The sequence below is a fragment of the Sus scrofa genome, chromosome 16, assembly GCF_054392235.1.
Source record: "Sus scrofa isolate SSC_HxYL_T2T_F1_AM1 chromosome 16, Sscrofa_HxYL_maternal_Yorkshire_Landrace_v2.0, whole genome shotgun sequence".
NCBI classification, from domain to species: Eukaryota; Metazoa; Chordata; class Mammalia; order Artiodactyla; family Suidae; genus Sus; species Sus scrofa.
Window position 1 is genome coordinate 51,735,298 of NC_139398.1, and position 14,561 is coordinate 51,749,858.

Here is a 14,561-nt window from a genome sequence, read left to right on the forward strand (position 1 = left end):
TTTGCAAATCGTATATCTGATAAGGGTCTAGTATTTAAAACAAAAAACTGATAACCAATTTTTTAAATGGGCAAAGGATTTGAATAGACATTTTTCTAAAGAACATATGCAAATGACCAACAAGCACATGAATGGATGCATAATATCATGAGTCATTAGAGAAATGCAAATCAAAACAACAGTAAGATACCACTTCACAACCACAAGGATGTCTAAGATAAAAAAATTTTAAAAAGTGATGGCAAAGATGGGAAGAATTGGAACCCTTATCCATGGCTTATGGAAATGTAAAATGGTGCAGCTGCTCAAGGACAGTTTGGTGGTTCCTCAGAAAGATAAACATAGAATTACCATATGATCTAGCAATTCTACCCCTAGGTATATATCCAAAAGAACTGATGCACGTACCTAAATTCTTGTACACGAATATTAATAATACTATTCACAGTAGCCAAAGGGTGAAAACAACCCAAATGTTCAGCAGCGGGTAAATTGAAAAACACAGTGAATATTAACCATAAAAAGGAATGAATTACTGATAAATGCTACAACTCGGGTGGACTTGTGAACATTAATATGCTACATAAAAGATTCTAGACATTAAAGTTTACATGTATGATTCTGTTTGTGGTTTTTTTGTAATTATTTGTTTTATTTTATTTTATTTTTTTCCAGTCTTTTGTCCTTCTAGGGCTGCACCCATGGCATATGGAGGTTCCCAGGCTAGGGGTCTAATCGGAGCTACAGCTGCTGGCCTGTGCCAGAGCCATAGCAACGCCAGATCCGAGCCGTGTCTTCCACCTACACCACAGCTTGAGGCAATGCCAGATCCTTAACCCACTAAGCAAGGCCAGGGATCGAACCTGCAACTTCATGATTCCTAGTCGGATTCATTTCCGCCACGCCACGACGGGAACTCCTTATTTATTTTTTAAAATGATTTTTATTTTTTCTGTTATAGCTGGTTTACAGTGTTTTGTGAAGTTTTTGCTGTACAGCAAAGTAACCCAGTCACACATACATACATGCTTTCCTTTTCTCATATTATCCTCCATCATGTTCCATCATAAGTGACTAGGTATAATTCCCAGTGCTATATAGTAGGATCTCATTGCTTATTCATTCCGAAGGCAATAGTTTGCATCTCTATATGATTCCATTTGTATGAAAATATCCAGAATAGGTAAACCCATTGGAACAGATTGCTGGGGCTAGGGGGAGGGGAGAACAAGGAGTGACTGCTTAATGGTTACTGAGTTTTCTTTTGGGGTGATAAAAATAATTTGGAACTAGATAGGGTGTTGAACAACATTTCCAGTGTAGTAAATGCCACTGAATTGTGCACTTTAAAATAGTTAATTTTATGTTACATGAATTTCACCTCAATTTTTTTTTTTTTTTTTGCTTTTTTCAGGGCTGCACCCGCGGCATATGGAGGTTCCCCGGCTAGGGGTCCAATAGGAGCTGTAGCCACCGGCCTACACCACAGCCACAGCAATGGGGGTCCGAGGTGCATCTATGACCTCCACCACTGCTCATGGCAATGCCGGATCCTTAACCTGCAGAGCCAGGGCAGGGGAACCCACAACCTAATGGTTCCTAGTCAGGTTCATTTCCACTGCACCATGATGGGAACTCCTCACCTCAATTTTTTAATAAAGGAGACTAGTTATACTGATACACAAGGATAATGCTATCAATATTGGCATCTTCACTTGATCTTAGCCAAAAGGCCGAGAAGCGATATTATTGGCATCTTCAAATACAGTGTATTTTGGAAAATATTTGTTGTAGAGTTAGAGTACTTATTCTGGAACTGTTTAAAGAAAATTATTAAAAAACTAGATGCCCTATTATTTTACCTTGTATGGAATGGTATTTGTTTCTATTTTTTGCCTTTTACAGAAAAGCTAACAATGTTTAGAATTCCAGATTGAGAGAATTATCTTTTGTGGCTGGAATTTGCATAATGATTTCTGATGGGGAAAAATAAAAAATGTTAGAGGACAACATGATAGAAGAAAAAAATTGAAATTGTTGTAAATGATTGCTAAAGAGCATAATAAAATCTTCATCATGTTGAAGGATCCACTGCTTAACAGAGTATGTAATTTATCAGCATTGAAAATGTGCTAATCATCTGCCCAACAAAAAAAGAGGAACAAAGGGATTAAAAGAGCTTTAGTCTCTAGTGCTCCTTTTCAATGAGAGATGAGTAGATTTAATGTTCATTTGACACACGATTTCATTAATAACACTTTAGCTTCTCTCTGCCCCATTTGAGACTTTACATTTAGGTAATCTAGCCTCCTTTCAGACTTGCCAAGAGTTTCTGGTTTTTTTACATACTGTTTATTCAAAAGTTATCTTTCAACACTTTCTAAAGCAAGTTAAATGCTTTATTCAAAAATTAGCTTATTTAATGTTTAAAGTCAATAAATTATATGCTGATATTGCATTTGATAAGAAAACATACAGATATCAAAATAAGGATCTTAATATCTGTCTCTAATGACAAATGCAATTAGGGGTGAACTTGAAATAAACATACTCTGCTTCCCTTAGGTCAGCTCTTTTCATGCTCTTTCTTCCCTCATTTAAGAAGACCTGTGATTCCTACCTGTTCTCTTACCCTCTGGATGAGAAGTTTCCACCTAACTCCTTGGTGATGATCCATCAATCTCTTTTAGTCCCATGACCAATGATTCTAAGCCATCTGAATCTATAAAATACTTTATGAAACCTTTTGTTTTAGGTTATCTTTTTTTTTTTTTTTTTTGGCTTTTTTTTAGCTATTTCTTGGGCCACTCCCACGGCATATGGAGGTTCCCAGGCTAGGGGTCGAATCAGAGCTGGAGCCACCGGCCTACGCCAGAGCCACAGCAACGCGGGATCCGAGCCGCGTCTGCAACCTACACCACAGCTCACGGCAACGCTGGATCCTTAACCCACTGAGCAAGGGCAGGGACCGAACCCGCAACCTCATGGTTCCTCGTCGGATTCATTAACCACTGCGCCACGAGGGGAACTCCTGTTTTAGGTTATCTTTTAAATGAAATCTCTGCTAATATTAATTTAAGAATGATTGCAGAGTGACAGAGATAGAGATAACAGGCAGTGAGTAGTAGAGTGGCTGGAAACAGAGTATCAGAATGAGTCAGAGGAACAAAATAAACATGATTTTTGGTCCACTTCTTTTATTCTTATGTGAATCATTACCATATTTTACCATGGCCTTTTTGTAGCAGCAAACTCTCTTTGGGCATCTAGCCACCACATGATACTATTCCTGAAGGTTCTATTCTTATTCTCCTCCCTTGGCAGAAACACCCCAGAGAGGGAGCCAACTTGAGATCCCCTCTCCCAATTACCTTCTAACTATTTCTTCTATCCCACATTCTCAGCCTTTTCCCTCAAGGCTTTTCTCTGTCTAATAGGTCCAGATGGGCCCAACCTCCTTTACTTTCACTTTTAGGTTATGTTTGTCTTATATCTTATAATGAGCTCTGTTTTACATTTGCCTGTGTTTAAAAATGGGAGGATGCAAAGCATGACTTGCTTGTGCAACTTTATTTCTAGAGGAAATGCAATTGTGAATACTGTACAGTAGTAACAGACTTGTAATTCATTGTGCCGATGATATCTGCTCTCCATTAATATTTGGTTGGATTGCACTGATTTTATTTTTCTCACCTGTGCTCTTTTAATAGTCCTGTGAGACATAACTCAGTTGATCTTCAAGATAGCGAACCCTTATTGAATGCGGTTTGATTGGAAGTCATATCTGATAGAATGTTCTGTTACTTTAGATATTTAGTAAAATCTTATTACATTGTGACTAATGACTTAATAAATAAAAAGAAGTCAGAATTTCTGTTATTTAATGATAGAATCTTTTTTTTTTTTCTTTTTAGGGCCCCACCTGCAGCATGTGGAGGTTCAAAGACTAGGGGTCGAGTTGGAGCTACAGCTGCTGGCTTACACCACAGCCACAGCAATGCAGGATCTGAGCTGCATCTGCAACCTATACCATAGCCCGTGGCAATGCTGGATCCTTAACCCACTGAGCGAGGCCAGAGATTGAACCCACATCCTCATGGATACTAGTCAGATTTATTTCCGCTATGCCACAAGAGGAACTCTATTTATATTAGAGACATTTTTTTCTTTTGCCTCTTTTTCTTTTAGGTTCTAACCTTAGAATTTATCCTTCTGGCATTCTCAGGCATCATCTACATCCCCTGATCAAACCTTCTTATAAAGTCACCTTGAAATTTAGGAATGTTGCTGGCCCAGTGCCAACCATGATTATAATAGATGCAGACTATTGCCTTTGGAATGGATTAGCAATTAGATCCTGCTGTGTAGCTCTGGGAACTATGTCTGGTCACGTATGATGGAACATGATAATGTGAGAAAAAAGAATGTATACGTGGGTGTAACTGGGTCACCATGCTGTACAGTGGAAAATTGACAACACTGTAAACCAGCTATAATAGAAAAAAAAATCATTATATAAAAAATAAAATAAAATAACAAATCTGCTTGTTTACCTACCATCTAAAACTGATATCTCCTATTTTCTCTGTAGCTGGACTGAGGATTTAATGAGTTGGGAAAGTGTGGAAAGGATTGATAGGGAGACCGAGGTGCAAGTGTAGGATGATATAAGCTGCCTGCATGAATTAACTTGCAAGAGCTGGCTAGGAAAGCAGTGGGAAAGCGCCAACCAGGACAGTATTGTCAGAAGGTGGAATTGGGACTTAGAAGGAGTTCATCTCATCCTCATTTCCTTGGTTCACAACTCATAAAGCCAGTTATTAACTTTAAATTATCAGACATATCTCACTTTAGTTACCAATTCTGTGAATCCTTTCGAATCACAGTTTAAGATAAAGAATGTTGCTTTAGTTTAATATGTCACCCACTTTGCTGTCAACTCAAGCAAGGCGGGTATTCAATCCTAACTTCTTAGAGTCTTAAGTAGTCATATTTTTTTATTTATTCTGATTTAAGATTATAGAAATCTTGAAAATGTGGCTTTATATTTCTAAATCTGTTACATTTAAATCAATGTATAAGTTCAAGGGCATTGGAATCAGTATAATATATGGTTCTTTTTTCATCTCAGCATGAATAACTTCAAATTCAGTGAAGTGTTGTTTGGCTTTTCTTACCCAAACGGCATACTTATCTGATTCACTTCAATAGTTGCCTATTTTCCCTTTCAGAAATGTCTGTTCTCTCACCAGGAGACTAAAACATTGTGCAGATGTACAGTTGGATACAATGATGCCAATATAATATATGTACTGTTCAATAATTTATTTGTATCTAGAGTGATGCATCTGTTTCCTTCTAGTGGGAGGAGGTTTGTGCTTCATTTCAATGTCATTTTAGGTACTGGTCCAATTCTTCCATCCAGTTAACCAAAAATGAAAATTTCCATCTGTTCAATTGCCATTCAGAGGAATGTTTTATCTCTGAGGCACATTATGACAACTAAAATTGACAGCATAATCTGTCTGAGTTTTTTCTCTTTTATTCCCTCTTCAGATTCTCTTGAGCTTTAACAAGAGAGTATTCTTTTTTTTAGCTGCCCAAGATTATAGGACTTACTCTTTCTTCTCTCTAGTAACTGTAGACCAGTAGAGCGTGAATGGCTGTCCACTGCTTTATTATGTATTTTTTCTGTCCATTAGTGACCCTACAGGAAACATACTTCTTAGCATGCTATTAACAGAACAATGCAAACATAGCATTCTCTTTCTATCAGAGTAAATGTCTGGCAGTACTCTTTTGCATTCCATTGAATACAGACTCTTTCCATTTAACGTTTGGAAGGTACCCTTAGAGGCTGATTTTTATTGATCATTCTGTACTTTAGAAAATTGACTAAGGAGGCTTTTGAAATATACTGTCTCTAAAATTTTTAACTCTTTAAAGAACTAAGAATATTGCCTCAAATGAGTTTTGTTGCTGAAATGGCAGAAAGATTTTGTTCTGTTATTACCATTTCAATTTAAATTAGCTCCATCGGAGTTTCCATTGTGGCTCAGCAGTAACGAATCTGACTAGTATCTATGAGGACATGGGTTTGATCCCTGGCCTTGTTCAGTGGGTTAATGATCTTGTGTTGCCATGAGCTGTGGTATATAGGTTGCAGACGCAGCTTGGATCTGGCATTGCTGTGGTGTAGGCTGGCAGCTTCATCTCTGATTTGACCCCTAGCCTGGGATCTTCCACATGCAACAGATGCAGCCCTAAAAAGACGGGGGAAAAAAAAAAAAAAGAAAGAAAGAAAAGAAAAAAATACAAAAAGAAAAAAAAATAAATTAGCTCCTTCAAAAAGCCCTTTCTATTTATGAACCAAGTAAAATTTTTAGGTGTTGTGAATTAAACAAGGTCTTGTCTCTCAAATCAAGGGTTATATCCTTGGAGCACCATGATCAGAATAACAATAAGTAATTTTTGTAACAATGTAAAATAGACATTGCAATATACTAAAACTTTAGCTATCCTGGACCCCAGAAAAAATTATTCTAGATAGCTAGGTTTCTTTGTAATATCTGCACTGTTGATAAACATCTTTGATACCTTGTACCCTTTCTTGTCTTCTTGAAGTCATAGTTTACATTATAATAATGACCATCATCTTTCTATCCTATAAAATATCTGTGTCTCCATAGCCCTTTTGAAGTATATTGGGCTGTTTCCAACCATTTTATTTATCCTACGTGGCTGTGTTCACTAAGTTTTTCTGTCATTGTTTTTTAAGTTTTTTTCTCTTTTCCCATGCTGTTGGCTTACAAATACCCTTTTTACCTTCTTGTCTATGTCTCATGTACCTTCCCATAGCAAATGGTTTCTTATGGATCAAATAAATGAGTAAGAGTACTCTATGCCAATGATATATTATGCTGCACAATGTAAGGAATAATACTTCAAAATTGAAATTGATGATTTCTCCTGGTCCAGAGTCTTTGACATAATGGGTAATCAAATGTAGACTCCTCAATATATGGACTATTTCAAAAGTTTGATTGTGAAGTTCATTGAAATACCATATACGGGAGAAAAAGAACACTCTTGAGTTAAACATTAGAACTAAAAAATTTTAGATCTTAAGACATTTTTTATCTGTAATAATATGAAAATACATACTTTTGTAAACTTTTTTTTTTTTTTTGACCTTTTATGACCACTCTCATGGCATATGGAAATTCCCAGGGTAGGGGTTGAATCAGAGCTGTAGCTGCTGGCCTATGCCACAGCTACAGCAATGCCAGATCGGAGCCTACACCACAGCTTGGGGCAATACCGGATCCTTAATCCACTGAGTGAGGCTAGGGATCCAATTCAAGTCCTCATGGATACTAGCGAGGTTCATTTTCACTGAGCTACAGCGGGAACTCTGATTCTTTTGTATCCTTTTGGGAGGCTAAGTAAATTTAAATCTAATATTTAAGGTCCTTGGGATCTTGTGATCTTAGAAATTCTCCTGTTAAACTGTTAATGGTGTCTCAGATTCATTGGGAATGCTTTAATTTGTAAAATCTACCCTTATGGACAGTTTTCTTAGAGAAATGTAACTAGATTTCATTTAGGACAGACACATCATTTAAAGAATTTTAATTTCATATAATTTCAAGACTGTAGAGGTTTATGTTTTAAAAACATTTTAAAACTCTCAATCACCTAAAATAAAAGAAACAAAGGGAAGGAAGAGTGGAGGGGGAGGGAGAGAGAGAAGGAGAGAAAAAAGGAAAGGAAAGAGGGAAAGGAGGAATGAAAAAAACAAAAAGAAAGGAGAAAAGTGTTGAAGTCAGGTCCTTGCCTTAGCTCATAGTCTTGTGGGAAAAATCAGGCATATAATAAGAGAGAAAATTACAATGAGAATTCAGAAGTTGTATGTCTCTTTCTTTCGATGTTGAGGAAAACTGTAAAACAAAAACAAGGTGTAGGTCTTGAAAGCAAAGTAAGAATTTTTTTAATGGAAAATAGAAGGGAGTGGGATTGAGGATATATTCTAGGAAGAAGAAATGGTGTGAATTGGTTCTGTTCTTACAGATACTCATGTACTGTTTTTGTTTGTAATTCTAGTACCTGAGAACTTACAGTATAAAATCTAAATGTTATTTTATTCAGTAAGTATATATTGATAGCATATTTTACACAGAGCAATGAACCAGGGGATATGAAAGACATGAAAATAAATCAGGTCTAACCTTGTCCTCACAAGCTGTCTGACATAGTTGACAGACTCTAAGGGTCGGCATCCAACCAGACCTGGATTTGAATCCTAGCTCAACACTCAGTGGTTCTGTGACTCAATCATAAATATTTATTGAGCACCTACTATGTGCCTGGTATCATTCTAAGTGCTGGGATACTGTGATAAACAAGATATAAAAGGTATGTTTCATGGCATTCTAAGTTTTCCTCTGGCTTTATTGAGATATAATTGACATATAACATTCTGTGAGTTTTTAATTTAATTTTTCTTTTTAGGGTGACACCTGCGGCATGTGCAAGTTAGGGTACAGGGGGTAGGGGTTGAATTGGAGCTGCAGCTGCTGGCACACGACGCAGCCACAGCAATGCTGGATCCAAGCCTCATCCGTGACTTGCGCTGCAGCTTGTGGCAACACCGGATCCTTAATCCACTGAGTGAGGCCAGGGATCAAAGCTGCATCCTCTTGAATACTAGTCAGATTCTTAACCTGCTGAGCTACAACGGGAACTCCTTGTGTGAGTTTAATGTGTACCACAATAGGGTTAGTTAACATCTTCATCAGCTTACATAATTACCTTTTAATTTTTTTTATGTAGTGAGAACATTTAGGATCTGCTCTCTTAGCATTTTCCTATCTCTTAAATGATTGGGCTAATTGGAGCTTTATTCCCAGCTATCTACTGGTCTTACTGTACATTTTCTTCAAGCAGTGGAATTCACTCCTCTGGTTTCAATGCTCATTGCTCTAAAACATGTTAGATCCATTTCCCCTATTTTCTTACTCTAAACACTAGGAGACAGGTCATTCCTGTAATTCAGTGAGACCTCAAATTCAGCATGTTAAAACTGAGATGATTTCCTTCTTCAAACAGCAACAACAAATTGTTTCTCCTCCAGAATCTTGTCTTAGCAAATGATACCTGCCCTGTATTTAGATATCCAAGTGAGAAACCTCAGAGTCAGGTTTCTCCCATACTGCCAGCATCCCTTCAGTTACCAGGCCTGCCAATTATACTTTCTAAATAGTTCTTGAAGAGAAGGCCAGTTCTATCATCAGTATCCATACCCCTCCATTTCTTCTCTCTAGGACTATAACTTTCTCTTGATTTTCTACCTCCAGCCTTACATACTGATATTTCTACATCTCAAATATGATTCTATCATTGTGTTGCTTTAATCAGTGACTTCATATCACCCCAGGAATAAGTCCAAGCTGCTGAGTTTAAGTGGTGTTTCACAGGATGGGAGCCCCCCCCCCCCTTTATTTGCTTTTTAGGGCCACACCTGTGGTATATGGAAATTCCTAGGCTAGGGGTTGAATCAGAGCTAGAGCTGCCAGCCTACGCCACAGCCACCGCAACGTGGTATCTGAGCTGCGTCTGTTACCTAAACCACAGCTTATGGAAATGCCAGATCCCTCCAACCCACTGAGCAAGGCCAGGGGTTGAACATGCATCCTTCATGGATTCTAGTTGGATTTGTTTCCTTGGTGCCACAATGGGAACTCCTGAGCCTTGCCTCTCTGAAGAGCATTATCTCACTCCTCTCTTCCCGTTGCTCTCTACTGTAGCCTTCACCCAACTAGAGATTTTTCAGTTCCTTCTCTGTGTATCATGCCAGTCCTTTATACACATTTCCCTCACCTCTAACTGCCTTCTCCTTCTTCTCACCTTTCTGACTCCAACCTTCCTATCAGCTAAGTACCCATCCTTCACTTTTGATTGATGCTGCTGTTTAATCCCAGTTAGACATTCATTCCTTCTTTCTTAGCAATAAGAATTCTTACTTTTAGCTGGGCACATTGTTGTGTAGCAATGACTGTATTCTCTCTTTTCCTTTATAGCTATGTTTGCTTTATGATTAAGTCTTGGGAAATGAGATAAGTTGAGTATGACTTTTGGAAAGTATCATTAAAGGGAAGACACATGTTCTCCTTTGTCCCTTTCCTTTTCTCCTTCTGCTGACTAGTATGTGAATGTGCTGTATGGCCATTGAGTAGCCATGCTGGGTCATGAAGTGGGCACTAAAGATAACAGAGCAGCCAGAGAGATGGGGTTTAGAGTCCTTGTGACTGCAATTTACCATCATATCAGCCCTGGACTCTTGGCTTCCATATTTACATAAGGTGAGAAAAAAATAAGCTTCCGTCTTGTTTAGGCTAGTATTATTTACTTACTTCAGTCTGTATATTTGCTCTGATACAGCTGCTTTTCATCTGAGCCTCTTTATGTTTGAATAATTTTATACGTTATGAGTCTCACTAGTAGACAGAGCCATCCTCCCACAGTGGAAGAACTATATAATCACTTCCCTAACTTCCTTTGTAGCTGGGATATGATGAATGATCTAGACTTAACCTATGTGAAGAGTTTTGAATTCATGAGTTAGTTACCTACCTGGCAGTGGCTGTAGGTAGATAGGGCTTTCGGGGGCAGGCTCCAATAGAGCATTCAGGTTTGAGACTTCATCCTTTGTTTAGAGCCAGTGAGATGCCAGTTGTAGCAGCTAATGCTTGTTGATAGCAGCAGTAAGGTTTTCACTAGACTAGTTCTGTTGCATCATTTTTCACAGTTTTATCTTCTTTAAATAGTTTCTGATCCTGTTTTTTCAGCATGCCAACAGTTTTCTTTTTGGTTGAAACTAAGCAAATATTTCTATTCATGCATTTAAAATGTTTTACTAAAAGAGCCATGATTGGTCTTCCCTAGCAGATTAATAAATGCTGTAAGGACTGTCTTCTCAGCAGTATATCACCACAGTGCCTAGCATGTCAGTGTATCCTAGCTCAATGCCTGATAATTAAATAGGTGCTCAGTATTTTTTTAACATAAATATGGAATCCATGCCTCTGATCTCAACTCTCTTACATACCCCACACTTCCACTTTAGCTCCATTAATCTACTGAAATTGCTCTTGGTAAGACTGCCATCAATATTCTGCTTTCCAAGTCCAGTGTATATTTTTCACTCTAACATGGTCACCCTATCCCTTCCTGGTTCTCATTTTACCATTCTGACTATTTCTGTCAGGTTTTGAAGATATTCCTGTTATCTGCAAACTGTTCAAGTTCAATGTTCCCCCAGCACTCTTTCTTCATCTTACTCACTGCTTTGGCATCAGTTACTATACATGATGATGACTTCAAAAGTTACCTTCTAGCCAGATCTCTCTTTTAAGTTTTAAGCCATTGTATCCAAGTGCTCACTCAGTATCGCCTTCTGGATATCCCCACAAACCTCTCAAACTCAAACGTATCCTACATGTCTGAAATGAAACAAATTTTGTTGTCCATCTTCAACAGATAATGTGTAGATATGATTGTTATCTAAATCATTTGCTTAACCTAATTATCAACTGATTAGTTGAAATTAAGTTGATATGCATGTATAAATTCAGTTGATTTATTCTCAGATATTTTTTCTTTCTTTGATCAAGTACTTTCTATTTTTCAGTTAGTGTACAATTAAGATTATTTATAATTTCTGATATTCTGTTTACTCCCAGGACTTTACTACTGAGTATAGACACAAATAATAATATATATTAGTATTGAGTGTTGAATAGACTTAAACATATAATACATTTGCATCTGTATTTGTCCAAAATGTAAAATGTTTAATTATATTTTAAACATTTTTTTATTTTTATTTAGTAGAACTTTTAATCTTTTCAAAGTAGAATTTGGCTTTCAGAAAAACATGATTTAAAACATACAAAAAAATGGGACAGTAATTGACAAAGTGGTCAAACTAAGTCACATTTATTTCTTATATAAAAATTTCACCTATAAGCTCATTTACTTACTTTGACATTTTCAATTAAATTGTTTTAAAAATTATAACAATAATTTGCTTTAACCAATTTGTATCTTGCCTGAACTCTCTAAGTAGCAACCATGTAAATAGCATGACAAGCAATTTCAGTTAGAAACTTCCTCAACAGTTTAGTTACCTTGTAAGAAAAACACCTTCCTATTGGGGAATTATTGAGCCACATAGATCCCCAGCCTGGGAACTTCCATATATTCTGGTGTGGTCAAAAACAAGCAAACAAATAAAGAAATAAAAATTGGTTGTTAATGTTGCAAACATTCAAACAGAGAAGTTGCGGAAATTATTGAAATTTGCAGAGTAGCTTTTTATGTTTAATTACCCTCAGAAAACAGCTGATGCAAAAAATATGTTTGTGCAGTTTTGTTCATTTGAAACCCTTAAACTTAATTAGATTTTTTCAAACAATTTATGGAAGAACGGTAGTTTCATTTGTATTTTAATTTTGTTTAATGTCTTTTGTTCAATAGTACATAAAAAGAAATTTTTCCCTTTATAATAATTTCTTTCAACTCCATTAAAATAAGGTATTTAAGAGTTCCTTTGTTGATATGTTGATAAAATGCTCTGTGCATTGCATACTCGGACTATATTGAAGCTAATGGATTTATTTCTGTTATTCTTTTCTATTAGACATCTGCTTGAATGTTTGAAGATTCTGAATAAAGCCAGTTTTTAAATTCATTGCTGTGAATCATGTGACATTGAATACACTTGTACAGTCATGTATTCTATGGACTATTGCTGTGCATCACTGGAGCTTAGCCAAGATATCTTTTGGTTCTGATTGTTCCCAAGTTCATCTCTTCCTTTTGTAAACTTAGGAATTCATGAGAATAAAATCAGCATTCAAAGGAGTAGTAGAAAAAACAAAGCTAGAAATTTGAAAATGTACTGAGAAGTTTTGATGAGTTTTATAGGTATTCTAACTGCTTTATGCAGCTGACTTTGGGAGAGTTCCTTTTGGAGATGGCTGAACTTACAGACCATTTTTCAGTTTTTATTTTGGTATAATAGTTACTCTTTTTTTTTTTTTTTTTTTTTTCTTTGTCTTTTTGCTTTTTCTAGGGCTGCTCCCAAGGCATATGGAGGTTCCCAGGCTAGAGGTCTAATTGGAGATGTAGCTGCCGGCTTACATCACGGGTCACAGCAACACCAGATCCTTAACCCACTGAGCAAGGCCAGGGACCGAACCCGCAACCTCATGGTTCCTAGTCGGATTCATTAACCACTGCGCCACGACAGGAACTCCATGCAATGTTGACTTTTGGGACATTTTCTGACTTTGTTCTGAAATAGATGCACTTAAGTATGAACTCCTGTTAACTCTGAAAGTGTGTATTACTAATAGTAGATTTTTTTTTTTTTTTTTGGTCTTTTTACCATTTCTTGGGCCGCTCCCGCGGCATATGGGATGTTCCCAGGCTAGGGGTCCAATCGGAGCGCTGTAGCCGCCGGTCTACGCCAGAGCCACAGCAATGCGGGATCCGAGCCACGTCTGCGACCTACACCACAGCTCACGACAATGCCGGATCGTTAACCCACTGAGCAAGGGCAGGGATCGAACCCTCAACCTCATGGTTCCTAGTCGGATTCGTTAACCACTGCGCCACGACGGGAACTCCGATTTTTTTTTTAATTGAATGACTGAACCAATATTTACTTAGTTTATATACTATTTTAATTACTTAAAAATGTCACTGAATATAATATCCAATCTCTTGTATAGATTTCTGTATTTAATAGGAGACTTATGGAAATAAGTAGATTACGTAAGTGTGTTGGCCTACTCCAGTGCTCAGAAATCTTTTCACATTGTTGCACAGAAAATTCTGTGTCAGAATAGCAATCATGCTGTAAGTTTCCAAGCTTCTATTTAAAGGGTGATTTAAAATCTGAAAGGAAGAGGTTAAACAACAATAATTATGAATTATATTTTAATACCTACATACATTGCTATTAGGATTTTTAAATGATTCATACAGAAGTAAAAATAATTCACTTTTTAATGTAAAAGTAGAAAAAGACAAAAGGCAGCAGAGGTAGGGAGTGGAATGCTTTGTAAATTAGAGATGCAAAAGGCTGAATTTACACAACTATGTATTGGGGGAATAGGACTAATTTCAATGAAATCCTATTGAATGATTGCTGTAGTTGCACATGTATTGAAATTATAGTAATGTGATTTCTGGTAGGTGGCAGCCAAGTAGCATGAAAGCTAGTAGCAAGTAAGTATGAAGTGGGAAAACTATGGATTAACTGTCAGTAGGGAATTTGGAGCTGTGGCTTTTTTTGACTCATTTTGTATTCTACCACACTAATATATTCTATCTTGAAGTGTTATATTTCTTAAGGTAGAGAGAAAAGTTTCAACAGTTACCATGGTTTCCCCTGCTGTCATGGGGACAGCTGACTTAGAGACTCTGGGACAGTTCTCTTCCCAAAGCTGGAGGATCCTAGACCAAATGTTTCTTCATTTTTCAATCATCTAAAT

The 14,561-nt window shown here is 37.0% G+C and overlaps 1 protein-coding gene across 2 annotated transcripts in view; it reads left to right on the forward strand.

The window, feature by feature from the left end:
* The window catches only part of NDUFAF2 (NADH:ubiquinone oxidoreductase complex assembly factor 2), a 186,440-nt gene that overhangs the window by 28,282 nt on the left and 143,597 nt on the right, over positions 1–14,561 (forward strand). The gene's annotated exons all lie outside the window — the stretch shown is intronic.